The sequence below is a fragment of the Lycium barbarum genome, chromosome 4, assembly GCF_019175385.1.
Source record: "Lycium barbarum isolate Lr01 chromosome 4, ASM1917538v2, whole genome shotgun sequence".
Classification (NCBI taxonomy): Eukaryota; Viridiplantae; Streptophyta; class Magnoliopsida; order Solanales; family Solanaceae; genus Lycium; species Lycium barbarum.
The window spans coordinates 84,661,234-84,679,765 of NC_083340.1; the positions used below are offsets into that span (position 1 = coordinate 84,661,234).

General features: G+C 37.3%; 1 long non-coding RNA gene across 1 annotated transcript; it reads right to left on the reverse strand.

The window, feature by feature from the left end:
* Positions 1 to 11,212: 11,212 nt before the first annotated feature.
* LOC132636122 (uncharacterized) lies at positions 11,213 to 17,001 on the reverse strand. Its single transcript, XR_009581028.1, has 2 exons — positions 15,408 to 17,001; positions 11,213 to 11,771 (listed from the first exon to the last, which is right to left on the reverse strand). It is a non-coding gene; the product is annotated as an uncharacterized LOC132636122 (long non-coding RNA).
* Positions 17,002 to 18,532: the final 1,531 nt, after the last annotated feature.

Sequence of the window (18,532 nt, forward strand, 5' to 3'; positions counted from 1 at the left end):
GGGTCGTTACATCAGTCCCAAAAACTGCTTAAGTCTTCCTCCACCCACTAGTGTCGGATAAGCACCCACACGCTGATGTTAGGATGCCACAAAAGTGATAAGCATCTGGATCATATTCTGCATAGACCTAATATCAGCCACACTTGCAGTAGGCATAGCGAAAAAAGGTGGAGTTTATGGCGGCGCTTGGTTTCCATTACCGTTCTCACCCCTAAGATTGGCCTCAGTAGTAGCGTGATTAGTGATCCTAGTGGGTCGTCCGCCTGACGATGCACTAGAAGAACCGTTGTTTCCTTGATTAGTAGCTCCCGCACGAGTTAAAGTCATTTCTTCAAGGAACGAATTGACGAACACATCAGAACGACCCTAAAGAAAATTTAAGCTCTATAGCACGATCTAAAATCAAAAAGAATAAGAAACACCTATAAATGTCCGGGTAGTCTTTCAATCATGCAGTTAGTCAGGTTGTACAAGGAAGACTCCAGTAGACACAAGCTCTACAGACATTGAAAAATCCAAAGACACTGCTAAACCTAGGATGTGATACCAAGCTTTTCACACCTCAAAATCCACCTGGCGTAACAGGTATTCGATGCTACGAAACTGCATCTAAGAAACCTTATTAAGTAAGTTAAAAACTTGTCTAAATTTAGTTACTGGTTCATTATGCATAAATTGAGTAAGATAATGAATATAAGTGAAGTGTTAATTATAATAATCACAAATCATGGCAAAAACGCCCAACGAGTCAAGCGATGACTTCAACAACTACCCACAATAGTGATATCTATCAATGGAGCTTCTAAAAGGAATAATTAACTTGTCTAACTTAGGGACACTGCTCGGAAACTAAAAGCAATAATATATAAAGATAGATGGGGTCCCACGAAAAATCATGTGGGCTCACCAATAATTCGGGAAAGCAGCAAGTTCACCTACTCTGTACGATCGTCACCAATATGTTCTTCTTCATTACTGTTACACCTTGGAAACCCTCCGTACATGTACAGTGAATGGGTGAGCGAAGGACATAACATATGCGATGTTTTGACGAGCAAGAAATGATATAAATGGCCCTAATTAAGATTCTCAAGGACACCCGAGATGAGGAATGAAAGTTAGTAAGGAAAAGCAAACCATATGTTGTGTATCAGATGAAAATAATGGGTAACGATTCTGTGATGGCATAATGATGGTTAGAGACATGTTATGACGTCCCTAAGATTGGTATTGAGGTGTTAAGCGGGTACTAAGAAGGTTCCATAAGGATCGGAGATCAAACGAGCCGACGAGAACAAGTCTCGAAAAACTGGGCAAACATACGGCCAGACATACTGGCCATATAAAATCCACAGACCGTATGTCCAACCGTGGATTTGTCCCAGCACAATATATCTCACTGGACCAAACATACGGTCCAACATACGGTCAGTAAAAATTATACGGACCGTATGTTGGTCCGTATAAAGTAGGTCGGCCAGATTTCAATTTTAAATATAAGGGACCCTTTCCATTTTATTTTCATTTCATTTCCACTCTTCACTTCAAGAACCCTCTAGAGAATACTCTAACATTCATCCATAAGAAAAATTCAAGGGGAATTGAAGATCAACAACATAAAATCCATGGAGCAAAGCATATGAAACTCAAGTAGGATTCATCTTCTTCAAGAAAACCCTAAGGAGGCGAAGTGAAACTTTGGTGCAAGAGGAAGAATTCCATTCAAAGCTTGTTCCACCATCATCTAAGGTATGTTTCATGATTTTACTATGTTGATTAAGGCATTGGAAGGCTAAGATGCTTGGATTGTAGAAAAACATGGAAAATGAGTTTTTAAAAGGATGAGTAGTGTCACAATTGAATGGTAGTTGGATGGAAATCATGAATGTTGATATGTTGTGATCATGAATACATTATAAGTAATGTTTAGACCATGGTATAAGTGTGACGTATGAGGAGATGTGATGATAGGCTAAAACCACTAAATGTGGAGAAATTGGAGGAAATTGGTGGATTTTGCTAAATGTATATAAGCGATGATTGTTGGTTTCTATATTGTGATTATTGTTGTGACTGTTTGGGAGCTGAAATAGAATATGAGAAACGTAATAGAAACAAAGGAGATGCTGCCCAATTTTCCCTAGAAATAGAAGCCTGTTCTTATAACTGTTTAACTAACGACGGCATGAACTCTCTTGAAGGTATACATGAGTGCATCATAAGGGAAATGAGCAAGCGATAAGAATGGTAAACGTCCAAGGTATGTTAAGGCTCGTCCCTTCTTTCAAAGTCATGATCCCTAGGTTATGATTTCATAAATGTTTCCATATTTTCCTTGTTATCAAGTTAAAAAGCCTAAGATTCCAAGGTATGATTTCCTTCCTAATAATCCATAAGTGTTTTCCCAAGATATTCGTATTCTCCAAACCAAAGTTTGCGATTATGTGAGCTCTTATGATAAAAACGATGGATATGTTTTTCCATGACACCGATGATGTCAAAAATGAGAATATCATTATGATGAGAACGATTTTATGTTTAAAGTTTCCAAGTTCACAATTTCAAAGACGACATGAGAACGGTGAGCCATCTATTGACTTCTCGATTTTATTCATGAATGATGACTACATTTTTCTTTAAGATTCCAAAAATATATGGATTGACTTCTTATAAGATTATGACCCTATTTTACGTTTCCTCTTGATGTTATTATTCATATCTGTATTCTTAATTGGTAGTCCCACCTTATAATAATTGTTCCTTCAAGGTGAGACATGACGATCATGATTAATCCATAATATAGTCGGAGGCTACCGACCTTACGTCACTCCAATAGAGCCATAGTTTTTTTTTCTTGGGCTCTCATGCATGCTACGTGTATTATATAAGTATATAATATGTATATGTATTCAGGGGATATGGGGAAAGGTGAGGCGCTATAGACGCATAGCCACCTGGTCAGCTGGCATATTATGATCTCATCCCGGACGCGGGATATATGGGTGATGGATCGGTCCGTACGTTCCACGGCATTATATTGATATATGATGATATATGGATCGGGCTGCACGTTCCGCAGGAATATATGGTACGATGTTTTATGAGTATGCATGCATGAATCCGCCTTAAGAGGCAAGCAGTTATTGGTTATCTTCTTGCACTTACTTTATCTTCTTATTCTCTCCTTTATTTCTTGATGTATGCCTTACATACTCAGTACAATGTTCGTATTGACATCCTTTTCTTTTTGGATGTTGTGCTCATGCCCACAGGTAGACAGGGAGACGCTGCAGATCCGTAGGAGCCATCTACAGATTTACAGGAGCACTCCACTATTCCGGAGGTGCTATTCGGTTGATCCTTTTGTGTATATTGGTATATGTCATCCAATAGAGGCTCGTAGATACTCGATGTGGGTTATGTGGTTCCATGACATGGATAGTATGTATGTGTATGAGTATATTGAAATATGTTCTTGTGTTAGAGCATTATATTTTGTAATGAAAACCAGATCCTTTCTAAAGTTAACAAGGAATCGATGAATGATTGTTAACTGGGTTAAGGAAATGATAGCACGAGCGGTGCTCGGTGGTTAGCCCCGGGTATTCGTCGCGGCCCCCAGCTAGGTCGTGACAATTACCTATCATACCATCAAAGACAATAATGGTATGCCTGAGTACTGGCTACTCAGTAAGTGTCTAAGAGGCAGTAGATGATATAACAATATAATACATTTCATATGTATAATTGAAAACAATGTTAAACAGTTCAAGATCAGTAATCTAGTTTAGTGTAGCTCAATAAGAAATATGTCCAATTCAATTCATTACGCATTTTATCATACAAAGTCTTTCCTTTACAAAAATTAAGATCATCAGAATTCCAAGTCATATTGTTAAAAATATCATGTCAACCATGGGCAAACTGTTACACCTCGGACATTTCGTGTTGTCGTGCTGTGAATAGACTAACGCAAGCCTAAGGTGAACATGAAGTTCATAAGACCTCAAGGAGGGTATTTGGTAGCTTTAAAGTGTATACGACAAGATTTTAAAGTTATATGGATCGGTGAAACTAAGTTCGTCGAAGGAAGTAAAGTATAAGTCGTGTTTGGAGAGGCTTTTGCAAGTATCGAGTTAACGATTATTTAGTAATGTCTTGAGAAGGAGTTATAGGACTCCTTATATGTTTAATGAAGTGCTATATAAGTGCCAAGGAGGTTCCATAAGGATTTGAGATCAAATGAATCGACGAGAATAATTTCGGAAAAGTGGAGTTATATGACCACTTATACGGTCCGTATAAGGGTCCATATAACCTTTACAGAGAAGGAAGATCCCTGATAGTATTATACGGTCACTTATACGGACCGTATAAGTGTCCGTATAACTCAATCGGGTCACTTTTTTCCAGATTTTTCTATTTCTATATATATATGACCCATGACCATTTAATTCATTTCCCACACTCTCCACAAATCTTGAAAGCACTAGAACATTCCCCATATCATATCCACACTAATATAAGAGGAATCAAGGATTAATCACCAAGACCCAAGAGAATCAAGTATAGATAAGCTCACTAGGGTTTGTGGAAGTCAAGATTCCCTTTGGTAGTGAAGTTGGGGGTTTTCTCAAGTGAATCATCCTCATTCAAAGATCATTCCTATATAATCAAAGGTGAGTTTTACATCTTTTTCATGTTATTACAAGTATTGAGTGGTTGAAAGACTTGGATTAGAGAAGAAAGTAGAATATGAGCTCAAATATGGAAATAATGGTATTTTGGGTAGTAAGTCAATTTGAGTCATGATTCTTAGTATGAGATGAGTATAATCTTGTCATGAATGATGCTAATGTCGTTGAGGAAGTATTATGTGAAGGATGAGTATGGTGTTGTATTGTAGTCATGGTTATGGATAACTTTGAAAGTGACTTTGAGAAGTGAACAATGTTTAAGTTGAGAAATATATGGGTTATGATATTATGGGTGTTGCTATGGATGTTTGGGAGTTGTTTATTGTATGGATAAAGTTGTCGAAATAGAGGAAATGCTGCCCAATTTGTGTTAGCTCTTACTCGCTTTAGTTTAGACTTAAGCACGTTTCTAATGATCTAACCTTAGTACAAATTCTCTTGTATATAGAATTGCGAGCTTGGAAGGAAAGTGTTTAGTCGATAAAGTTAAAAAGATGAAAAGGTATGTAAGGCTAGTCCCCTTCTTTCAAAGGCATGACTTCTATATTATGATTTCCTTTCTATATGTCCATGACCTTCTTACATCCCCAAAAGCTGAAAGTTTATGATTCCTAAGAGTTTCTTATGAGCTAAAGATGATGATGATGCTATTATAAGCTTGATGGTCTTATTCTTATGATTCCATTGATGTCATTTCTTGTTGAAGTCTCACCTCATGATATTAGTTCCTTCAAGATAAGACACAGCGATGATGATTATTTCATAATGTGATCGGAGGTTACACCATGCCTAGTTGGCCGAGCAGACACCACTACGATAAGCGTAGTGGGCAGCTATGATGATAATTACACCGTGCCTAGTTGGCCGGGCAGACACCACTAGTGGGCGGCATAATGATGGTTACCCCAGACGTGGGCTAATGATGATCACACCGTACCTATATGGTCGGGCAGCTTATATATATATATATATATATATAAAAAAAAAAAAATAGCATGCATGACTCCGCCTTACGAGGCAATCAGTTACTCTTCATCTTATGTTTTTTTATTTCTTTATTATGCTGTTGTACATGTCTTACATACTCAGTACATTGTTCGTACTGACGTCCTTTTCTTTTATGGACGTTGTGTTCATGCCCACAGGTAGACAGGGAGACGGTCCGAATTCTTAGGAGCTTATTCAGCAGACATACAGGAGCACTCCACTACTTTGGAGTTGCCACTTCTTGGTATATTCTTTTGTGTACATATTGGGGCATGGTGGGGTCCTGTCCCGTCCTTATGATTTCAGTACTCCAGTTAGAGGCTTGTAGATACACATGTGTGGGTAGTAGATGTTATGTGACCTATTAGTGTATATTCTATGTACATCATTTTGTCGCCTTGTGGGCTTATGTATATATATGTTTTGAGAAATATTTGAGGATCATTTCATGATAAGCTTATGTTGGAAATGGTGTATGTTCAGGTTGAGTTGATGATAAGTCTGATGGGTGGTCCTCGATAGTCAGCTCCGGGTAAGTCTGATGGGTGGTCCTCGATAGTCAGCGCCGGGTACCCGTCATGGCCCTCTAGTTGGTTCGTGACACGAACAAACATTAGATGCACCAGGACTATCAACCCATCGAGGTTAATCTTCCTCTGGACTGACACAGCAGACTGGGAAAGCCACTTTAGGATCCTATTAATCATAGATGCATCAAGGCTATCAACCCTCGGAGGTCAATCTTCCTCTGGACTAACACAACAATGCTCAAAGTGATATTTTAGGATTCATAACGGCTAATCGTCCTCTGGACTAGCACAACTTTCCCACATAGGCCCAAACACAAATAAATTCAAGTAGCATCTAAGCCGAATCATCAATCATGTCTTATAAGTCGAAATTTTTCTCAAATAGTATTCTCATTAATAGAGGTTTCATAAATCAATTTAAAAAAAAATCATGTTAAAATCATTTCTCATATTCAAGTTCAAGTCAATAACCCGCCCATAGGGCAAAACAAGCGTTAGAGACCAAAGCTTTTGAAAGCAAGTTTATAAATTCCATCATAGGGAAATCTTGGGTACATTCATAGATTATAATATATATAATACACACAAAGGTTCGATGCCGGCTTGACCCTACACGCGCATGACACCTAGTTCCAAATCATCGCTCATCGTCGAAAAGTATGTTTAAAAGAGAGACATACCTCAATTCTCACTAAAACGTTATCAAACAGAATTACCCAACATTCAACAGCCGCTCTACAATCTATTTTGATGATAAGGATTAGAACTTTAAGCTAAATCCAAGAATTCCCACCCTTTCTGAAAACTAGGGCTTTTATGTAAAAATTGTGTTCTTACTATCTCATGAATAACCATGGATTCTAACGCGTTTCAAATGATATATGCACTCAAAAATAATCCCATAAAAATACATGAATCGAGGAAGCCTACTTCATGATTATTTCCCAACGATTCTTCTCTTCAACCGTTCTTGAATCGAATTCTCACAATCTATGGAATGGATTACAATTCTAACATTAATCTTTATCAAGTTGATGTAATAATCAATGGGGTTTGAATAGGAGCTCAACTTGGATGTTTTGGGAAGCCATAGGGTGTTTTCTCTTCAAAATTCTGGTCTAGAATGAAGTGGAAAAGACTTTCCGAACTTGGGTATTTAAAAAATACGAAATCTACAAATTGCACAGTTGCGCCACCCTTGCATTGAAAGGGTGCCACGAAAGGCTAGAAAAACTTCAGCAACATAATTTCTTGCGCCACCCTTGAAATACAAGGGTTCCGCAAAGTGCTAAAAGAAACTACCGGGGCTAGATATCCTCGCGCCACCCTTACGGCGCAAGAGTGGAGCAATTGTTGTCTTGCCTTAAGTAAAACGTACATAACTCTTTGTACATAGCTTCGATTGACCTGATGTTTATATGATTGGAAAGATATTTTAAACGGATGCAACTTTCACGGTTTGCATTTAGCACCCTCTTACTCAGTCTTATACCTTAACTGGTATGCACTCATGGTATGATAAATTGAGCATAAACAACACATACATAGATCTGTCTTAATAACTCCCCTTTCATTGTAACAATCTGTAAACTCTGCTTAGATTCGAATTCATTAACAGGGTGCTAATGTGACGTCTTAGCTATATAAAGCTCTATGGAAGTAAGTTTGGGTGACATTGTTTAAGATCAAGACGAATAGTGAAGTGCGTAGAAATTGGGAGTATCGATAGGGTTTACATTAGGCTTGACTTTGAGCGAGTATAACTCATAAAGATATAGATGATTTAAAGATATATATTTTACAAGCTATTAAAAAACAAATTTTTGACAACATAATTAAAAGTTAATTATTATTAAAATCATCTATACCTTAAGATATTCATTTTTTGCTTGTGGCAGAAGCTTTCTTTTTTATTTTTCAAAACACCTTGCTAATCATAAAAGAGTACAAAAAATATAATACCATGTCACATTGCAAAAAACAAAACAATTTTGTATTTCAATGTTGAAATAGCTTTATTGTTCGTGACTATAGCACTGCTATATATCTCAATTTTATATTTATGCATACATTAATAAAAATATATACAAAATCTAACTCAATTGACTATTGCAGTCAATCCCACATGGCTTTGTACAAGTACCTTGGTTGTCACATTTCTGAGTACTATAGCAGTGGAAAGACAAGTGGTACCATAATCCACGACCAAAATTTTGTCAACGGATTCAATAGACTTGTTTGAAGGAGTCTCAACATCCATGGTAGGCCAAGGTTGAAGTCAATTGAATATTGCAGTCAATCCCACATGGCTTGGTACAAGTACATTGGTAATCACATTTCTTAAGTATCATAGCAACAATGGAAGGATAAGTGGTACCATCATCCACAACCAAAATGCTATCAACATATTCAAAAGACTTGTTCATAGGAGTCTCAACCTCAATCGATACACAAAGTTTGACTCTGTAGAAAAGATGATTCTAGTTAATGTAAATGAAGATATATTTGGTCAAACTGGATACTGAGTATTGTTGTAGGTCTTGTAAATAACTTTATTAATAGTCAAAAGGGACAGATTTATTGATGTTTACCCTCGGACCAGAAAAGAGAAAATGTGATTGGCGCCTGATTTCATCATGCAGATATGCAGTGGAGATGATGGAGTTATACTCTTGAAATTGGCTTTAAATATTTGAACCTACATTCAAAACTTCTTTAATAAGCTGGAGATCCAAACCCGGTGTTTCCACGCCCAACTTTAAACACATATATACTCACACAACCCACAATTCATGTTTTAATCACATACATGGTTACTCAAACTTCGCCACGAATTCAAATTATGAGCAATTAACAAGTATGACATGTTCATGTTTCTCAGGCTTATTTTAAACCTTAACACGATTCAACGATCCCTAACTCAAGATTATCACAACTAAACTCTAACCCGGCCCCATCGTTCATTTAATTTCCCACAATTCAACTATGAACTAGTGTGCACTCATTCCATTTCCAAACAAAGTAGGGAAGAAACGGGGAATTTTTCATCTGGAGTTTTTATGGTACTCATAGTACGACATGGTAATCCTCATTAAACTCATTCATACAATCATCCCACAAATCAGTCATGCTTACCCATTCCATCAGTTCTAAGAAACAAAAGAGAGAGGAATGGGAAATAATTGTTGTTCGACGAGGGAGAAGACGAGGGGGTGACAGGTGTGCATGTGTGGTGATGGTGAAAGCACAGGATGTTGCTTGAAGATATAAGACTGTGTGAGTGAGTGTTTGTAACGATTTGGAGGTGGGAAAAGGGAATGGGAGCTTCTAAAATCGCGAAATGTCGAAATTAAGTCTGAAAGACATTTATACGTTCTCTCCCATTTTCCGGTCATGAGATGGGTTGCAGAACCAGTTTGTGTTTCGCAAACTCAGTCTGCAGCCCACTTACCTATTTTTTCACTTGATAATGTGGCACCCATAATACAATCGCACAACAGGTATGCAGATCCATTATGCAGTCTGCATAATGGGTCCAATCTCTGCACTCCTCGTCTTAAACTCCCAGGTATTCTGCTTGAATTTGTGAAACTAAGTGCGGTTCGCACACCAAGAATGTGGACCGTAAAGGGGTTCGCATTTTTGAATTTTTTTCAATCGAAGGCTGCAGTTGGCCCTAAAGTTGGCTCCAAATGGATTTCACAGTCATATAAAAAAAAAAGATTAATGCCTCTTTCTTCCCATAATGCAGCACGTTAATCAACAGTTGAATAATAGATAACGAGTCAGGTAAGTTAGATTTCTAATAAATGGGTAGATATAATTTTAATCTTGAGTTATACATGTGGCAAGCTTATAATGTGTCGCGTTGGTATTTAAAGTCCAAAACTTATGTTATCTAGATCTGTTAGTTATAGGGACATATTTGAGCCAAAAGAAAACATTAAAGATATTTATAAATCAAAAAGATTAATAGAGAAAATTCATGAGCCATTTTAAATACGTTACGAATATTTTTGACCCTTTTCCAAAGTTTTAAAAAGAAAATATTAAAAGTTAAAACTGAAAAAATACTTACAAATTGTAACACAGACTTGCATTTTGACATAAATTTCCTTTGGGAAAAAATAAGAACTCTCTGAGTGTATTATTTCACTTGAGAAACTCTTCGACTCAAATATTTGAATTTTATTCTCTATTTTAAGTTGAAATAATGAAACAAATTTTGTCATCTAATTGAATTTTTCTCCAGACTTTTCGAATGTCATCTATTCTCACTTGCTTTCATGTTGCCTTCATTCCGTCAGCCATAATACACTTTATTTTAACTCAAGTTTGTGCACGGCATACACTACTACTCTACTATCCATTTGTGCACGGCATTCACTACTTCTCTACTATCCATTTATATGGCACACTTTTCATTTTAAGTTGTCTCAAAAAAAAAAAAATCATCTTTCTATAATTAGAAACAACGTAATTTTAAATTTTCCCTATTACCACACAATTTTTTAAAATTTATTTTAGACTACACTTTTCAAAAATATCCCATTTTATTCTTAAATTTTGTGTTGGTCAAACGGTACCACATAAATTGATACGGAAAAATATACATATCATGGTTTTACACAGTATGTACTTCCCACCTGCTTAACTACTTTGTTTTTTTCCTTTTCCTTTTTCCTCTTTTTGACAAGTGACCTTTAAGGAAGACTGAGGACCAAATATTGTTTCCTAAACACAGCGCACTTCCGCGCCACCACAGCAAATATTAGACAAAGGGAGCAACTGGCCAGATATCTGATCTTGTGTATGAGGTTGATTGTTTTCCGTAAACTGTCGTGCAATTACACCCGTTCAGAAGAAATCTAAACAACACCCCCACCCCCACCCCCCTTTCTTCCATGCTGACCAAATAATCCACCATCACGAGCGAGCGAGAGAGAGACGGGAAGTACACGTGTCCACAAAAACAATCAAAAATTTTGAATTTCTGGGTTATGAATTCTAAAAAGGCAATTTCTTGATTCTCGATACTAAATGAATTCCCCAACACAACTATAAAATTTCAACCAAGAACTGTAGCTTCGTCCCAACGCACACCATTGAGTTCAAAAGCAGTCATAGCATACAACAAGAGTCCATTACTGAACGATCTGTCAAATATTTTAGAACTCGGATTACATCACTCAGAAATATGATTCACAAATCCTAACTTGCACTGCCCGTGACTACAATAAAAATTTTACAATGTCAACATTAAGTGACCTATTCAGCTTACTTTCCCAAAGAACCAAAAAAGAGATTAAAGGAGAAAGAAGAAAGAGACTCAACGATCTACGCTTTACAATTCAAGCGCATATGAATAATACTCGATGACTGCAAAGACGTCAAAGATCCATATGTAAGTTACTCAGAGTGTATAATAGAGGAATACACTCTACCCCTATCACGTCTCCCTCAAGTGAAAGTTCCATAGAACTCGACCAACCACAGGACCGACACACCCACAACTGAAGCGAAAAAAGATGGGAGATCCAGACCTTCATCAATTTCACTGCATCAAAGCCAATGAGTCAAGGTCTAATCATGGTACAGATTTCCTCCCAAAAGAAGTTTAGGCGCACAAAAGGGAGAAAAAGAACATAATGATGCATGAAATTTACGAAGCTAGACAAAAAGCATCACATATAGACTGACGAAACTAGTCCAAGGACTGCACAGGTTGGAACTCCTCAGGTGACCTGAGGTCCCTATAAATTCAGCCAATAAGAGCAGAAAGCAAATTGAACATGCATGAAGTATTGATCATGCTTGATAAGCAAGTTACAGCCTGCACTTCTCTTTTTTTTTTTTTCTTTGATGACCGAGAAATCTGTCTGGTTCCCCCCCCCCCCCCCCCCCCCTTCACCACTTTCACCATGTAAATACTAGAATTAGTTCGTTTGACGCAGCAGTCAAACTTGTGATCTAAGACACAAGTCCCTCAACCTTTGCCAATTGAGCTAATCCCCAAGGCTAGTATGCACTTTTAGCTCATCAAGAAGGAGGATTTCGGAACACTGATGTGCCGCGTAATTTCGGCACATGTGATGCTTTTAGCGAAGAGTTCTACTTGTTTTCCAGCAAGTTCGTGTCGTTTTTATGTGGTTTTTGTTGTATTTCAGGTGTTAAGAGTTTTGATGGCAAAAGTTGGGCGAAGTTTGTGAAAACGCGGAAAGAAGTGGAGAAAAACAACCGGTCACTGAAAAAGACAGTTTGACGGCCCAATTAGACGGACCGCAGAAGGTTCTGTGGAACGTCAAAATTACCACAAACGTGTCACAGAGAGCAGTTCACTGAAGAGTAATCCTGCGGATCAATTATACGGACCGCAAAAGATTTGACAGTCCGTCAAAGTGGCAGCGTAGGAAGTCGGCAGAAAACTGTTTGACGTTTAAAGGGCAGAGATTTGATTTGACGGGACGTAAGAAGTTTGACGGTCCGCATAATGAGCCCGACAGGCAGTTTTGTCTTTTTACTTCTCACGACTTGGACCATTATAAATACCCATTGTAGGGTTGGTTTATGATTATTCTGGGTTAGAAACAATATTTTTTTTGACTTGGGAACATTACATACTTGATTATTTTTGAGCTTTAGGTGATCAAGAACAACTCTTTAACAATTTATTCTTAGTTCAAGCAATAGTAAGCATTATGATTTCTATATCTTTTTATTGTTCTTCTTCTTCTATGAATAGCTAAATTTCTTTACTAAGCACATACTCATGCCAGTGTATCTATCAATATGAATACATGCAACTCTGATACCACCAATCTGGGTAGACAGAGGAAGCATTGGGGACTTTCGAAGCTCAAACTGTTCTGAAATAGGGAACATTCTTACAGATGAAGCCTCAGAATGAGCACATCAGAACTGCTACAAGCAGTGAACATCAGTTCCGCATGCATCTGCTTATGCATCCAATTCTGTTGTAAGATATTTACTACCAGAGACTAATAGCTCTATCAATATGCTCACCTCCGACTTCATCATTACTAACATAGGACACATCGTGCAAGCTCCATATCCCCCTTCTGCCACACACTGGCAACCTTACAGTCCTTGCAAATATAAAAATGTCCCAAAAGATAATCAGCACTGCCCAGATTGAAAATCATTCGGTCCCCTTTTAGCGCACAGCACAAATGAGAACTACCACGACCTCTAGAGAAGACCACCACAAATGATCACCGTGTCCAACCAAACCATATGTACATGATCTTGTACAAAATGATATAAGCACTCAATCGGAATCACATAAAGTAGGATATCATCCTTCCTGACTAGATCTGAAAATGAGGGGATATGGAAGTACATTGCACTCCTCACCGCCATTAGGAAAAAAGTATTGTCTTGAGAAGTGAAGTGGAAGGCAAAATTGAGCAAATTTTGGATAGTGTAAGGGCAAATTTTTACCTTCTCCCAAACAAGAAAAAAACAATTGCAACAAAAACCGAAAGGAACAAAAAGTATCACCGGCAACATATTTTACAAAATCAACAAAAATGCTTACTCTTTCTCAAAGGAAAAAATTACAAAATCAACAAAGAGAAAAAGAAATACCAAGCAAGGATGACAAGATTTGACAAATCAAATACAAATTGCAGAAAACAGTTACCGAGAAAGCAAACTATAACGATGAAGAAAATGACCAAATTATCTAGAAGAAGAAAAAAAAGACCATATAGAAACAGTTCAAGGAAAGAAATGAGCTCACCAAATTTTGCAAGCAAGAGAAGAATTAAAGATGGTAATTAGGTTTACAGGAGAACCAATCAATGGGCAGGAAAAAGCTGTCGGGGGATAAATTCACAGACGAGATGTGTAAGATTCACGTGAGGAGGAGAAAAGAAGAAGGGAAAGAAAGAACTAGAGAATTAGATGTCATTTTCTAATTTGTCTTAGGTGCAACAAGGTTTTTTGCACACATAGCTATAATGAGCCTGATCCAGGGGATATATCTAATTAAAGGAGCCTGACTCCAGACGAAATTGTCTAGCAAAAGGAGCCCTAATCCAGGGAATAGTCTCCCCGTCCCTCATCCCTTCTATCAGACACCTCTGAGTCACTAACTCAATATGGAGGCTTTTGTTCTCTGTATCAATTACTTCTAATAGTACTCCACATCCATCACACCTGATATTGGCGTTCTTCTACTCCCCAGTCCAAGTAACAAACTCATTAACTGACTACCGAATTGAGACACTCATCTATCTTTTTTAGCCCAAGTACCGTACAGAGAATCACCCTAATAAAACACAAATCAACATTTAGAGAAACAAGACGAGAAAAGGGAGACTGTAGGAACTATCTGTACAAGAAATCAAGGTAATCATCTAATCCTTATTTTACTCTCTGTTAAATCTTATTCTTTACAAGATAAATTCAAAGGAGATCAAACAAGGACTTAGATGATTACCTTGATCAATAAAACATGCAACTACTAAGTCTCAATTTTCCCGATTAAATGAAGATTCCACTGCCATATTACCTAAGTACAATAATTGTGATTTTCCTAGTCTACTGGGCCTAAAAGACAAACAAGGTGCTGACCTACAAATCTGATACGGACAAAATCGCGAAGGTAACAAAACAAAGAAATGTAGATAGATGATATAATAGCATCTTAACCTCCAAATGCGATATTTCCAGCAGAATTTTCACCGCCTCTGAAGGCTAAAAAACATTCCGTGAGCATTCACCAACATCAAAGATGATAATTTTCCACCCCAGCTGGTTTGTGTCCATTTGTGATCTCGAAAGGGGACATCCTTGCCAGGAATGATAAGTAGCAACTCTTTTAGTTTCAGGTCACAAGGCAGGCTTATAATAATCATCTCCAGAAATTTTTCTCAAGAATCTAAACTAAAATGACCTATCATGCAAAAAGAGAAGGGGCAGTACCTTCAGTTGAAATATGGAAGGGCATCAAGAAGGAAACAGTGCATAAAAACCATACGTCCAAACAACTCCCCCAAACTAAAAGCAAACTTTACCCGAATTCACAGACACTAACATAACAATCAAACATGAACAAACTAGAAAACAAATCACATTAAAAATTATATTCATGTTAAGTCGAAAATCGAAATTAAAGAACAAATTTGATAATTAAGGACGCTGAAAGGATGAATCTCGAGGAAATTACCTCAAAGAAACCATAGATCAATAACTTTTTCAGCAGCTCTTTGTTCAATCAATGTCCCATACATATTCTTCCTTTCTTACCCATTAGAGCTCTGCTCTTCACACATACTCTATTGTCCCTGTCTCAAAAATAATAATATCAGTACAAGCTTTGTTTGATACTGAACTTCTTCGTCATATGCAAATGTTGGCCAACCCCTCACTCCCTTGCCCTACCCCACAACATTGTGAATTTGTGAAGTCAAGATGTCTGGCCACTTTACACATAATTTATTCAGATCTTAACCATTAAGTGTGTTTGCTTTTTTTATTTTAGAACTACTCAATGGGTCCTACATGGATCTATAACAAAGTCTTAGTGTCATTAAAACTTTATAAATCATCACGATGTCTATCAAAGAATTTCTATAAAGATGGCAGTTCACGACTACTCCATCACCGCTATCCATCACAGCGGTCCCGAATTCAAGTTGATTCTATTCCGACTCTTCCTCAGAGAAAAACGATCAAACAATTACAACCATTATCAACTACCACCACCCTCAGCCACAACCACCAAACCCTGAAATCACCAGAGTCAATTGTCACCAAACATTAACCACCATTCATAATCATCATGAGAATCACCTTTCACTAACAACAATCAGTCAATCACCACCATCATCCGCCACCAACTACCACTATTAATTAGTACTGCCATCTACCATCACTGCTAGCTACTATCTACAAACGCCGCCATCAGCCTAACATTCCCAATCGGCACCACCCATAATGACCATCGCTAGCCATCAGGCCCATCACCACTACCAACTGCCATATAATTTTTAAAAATTATAGTTTGATATGGTATTAGATTAATTTAGTATTTTATATTTATAAAATTTTTAAGTAAAGACCATTGTTTTAAAAGGCAGTGCAGTGGCAAAACGTCCTGGGGCTAATGTGCGGGGCTTAGTTCCTATGAGGCTTACGCCCTAAGCGCCCAACCGTACGCCCTAAACACGCCTAACGCACAACGCCCAGGGCTCGCCTAACAGTTCTTACACAAATTATATTTTAAATTCCTTAATTAAAATCATTCACCCTCATAATTGTTTAACAAAATAATGATACTTAATAGTTTTTCATTTATAGAAATAGAAGATTAGGTGTAACTCATATAACAAGTCGTAGTATTGGATATTTACTATTTGAGAACGTCGTGAGGGTGAATATCACTTAATTTAAAAAAAAAAAAAAACACATAGCGGAATTGTACATTTTCACTTGTCATTGGTCATAAGTCCTATGTATCAGAATTATCATATAATTTTATTTTTTGTTCATGAAGAAATTATGTTTTAATTGTAATATTGATAAATTTTATTGATTATTTGCTTATAGGGAGATAAAATGAATAGTATGATAGTAATAGTGTTTTAAGAAATTATGTTTTTTTTCGTGTTTGAAAGTTAAAATGTTAGAATTGATTTGCATTTCATAATAACTTTTATTTCATTGTATTGTTTATACTTGTAAAATTATGTTATATATAATTACAAGTTATAAGCGGTATATAATGGATTGCTTTGATCATTTTTTTGTGAGGATCAACGCCCCCCCCCCCCCCCCCCCCCACACACACACATATATATATACCTATTTAAAAATATTTATTGTAATTATATTATTTTAAGAGATACTAAAAATTAAATACCCATGGGACTTACGCCCCGTGCCTCGAGGCTTACGCCTTGTCGAGGCGTATGTAAAACGCCCCGCCTTTTAAAACACTGGTAAAGACAAGTTTTATGCATTCAAATATTGAGAAAATAAACAGTTCTAATTGTTTAGTACTCGTATCTTAATACAAACATTCAGATTCAGACTTCTAATTATTCAGTATTCGTATCTTAATACAACATCTTAACATTCAGATTCAGACATTTTAATCTAATAAAAACAAACGGAAAAGGGCCAAATATACCCCTGTACTATTGAAAAAGGACCAAATTTACCCTTCGTTATACGTTGGGGCCAAATATACCCCTGCCGTTATACTTTTTTTTTTTGACTAGCACCGGGTGTCCGAGTCTCTTTGAGCCCCGACTAATCCCGGGGGTGCACAGGCCCTCGGCAAGGAGTTTCCCGCAAGTGCACCACGGTTAATTCAGGGTTTCCCCAGTCCGATGGCCCCCAGAAATTGTTTGCACCCAGCGGGTTTCGAACTTGAGACCTTGAAGGGGAGCACCCCAAGGCTCAAGTCAATTGCCACCAGGCCAACCCCTGAGGGTTCCTGCCGTTATACTTTGAGTTAAAATATACCCCTATTGTTATACTTTGACACATATATACCCCTCATTTTAACGGAGAGACGTGTCATCATCCTATTGGTATATTTTAAATTATCCCCTAATTAATTAAAATTCAACCCATAACCTGGTATCCAATTAAAAGACCCACCCCATATCAGATATCCAATTAAAATGAAAGTTTTGCTCCTTCTTCTTCGCAGATTCTTTGCTTTCCGGTGAAAGATCATTGTTTGCCAAGTTCAACTCATTCAATTTCTTCAAAGAATGAATTCCAGATAACTCATTGTTGTGAAGATCCAGCCTTCCCAATCATGCAAGAATCACTAAACTTGCAGGTAAAGGCCCAGAAAACTAGAAGATTTTCCAGAGAACCAATCTCTTCAGGAATGGAACCTGAAAATTTGTTCTTGGATAAAATCAAAGTTGATTGAAGCAGTGGCTATAGCTTTCGCGATATCACCAGAGAGTGAATTGCCGGTGAGCTCAAGCAGGGGAAAGGTGTGGCAAACCCCGTCGGAACATCACCGGATAACTGATTGTGAGTCAATCTCACAGTTTGCTCCGGCATTCACTCAAACTCGCTGGAATTTCACCGGAAAGTAAGGAATCTGCGAAGAAGAAGGAGCAAAACTTTTATTTTAATGGATATCAGATATGGGTATGGGTCTTTTAATTGAATACCAGGTTATGGGTTGAATTTTAATTAATTAGGGGATAATTTAAAATAGACCAATAGGATGATGACACGTGTCTCTCCGTTAAAATGAGGGTATATATGTGTTAAAGTATAACAACAGGGGTATATTTAAACTAAACTCAAAGTATAACGACA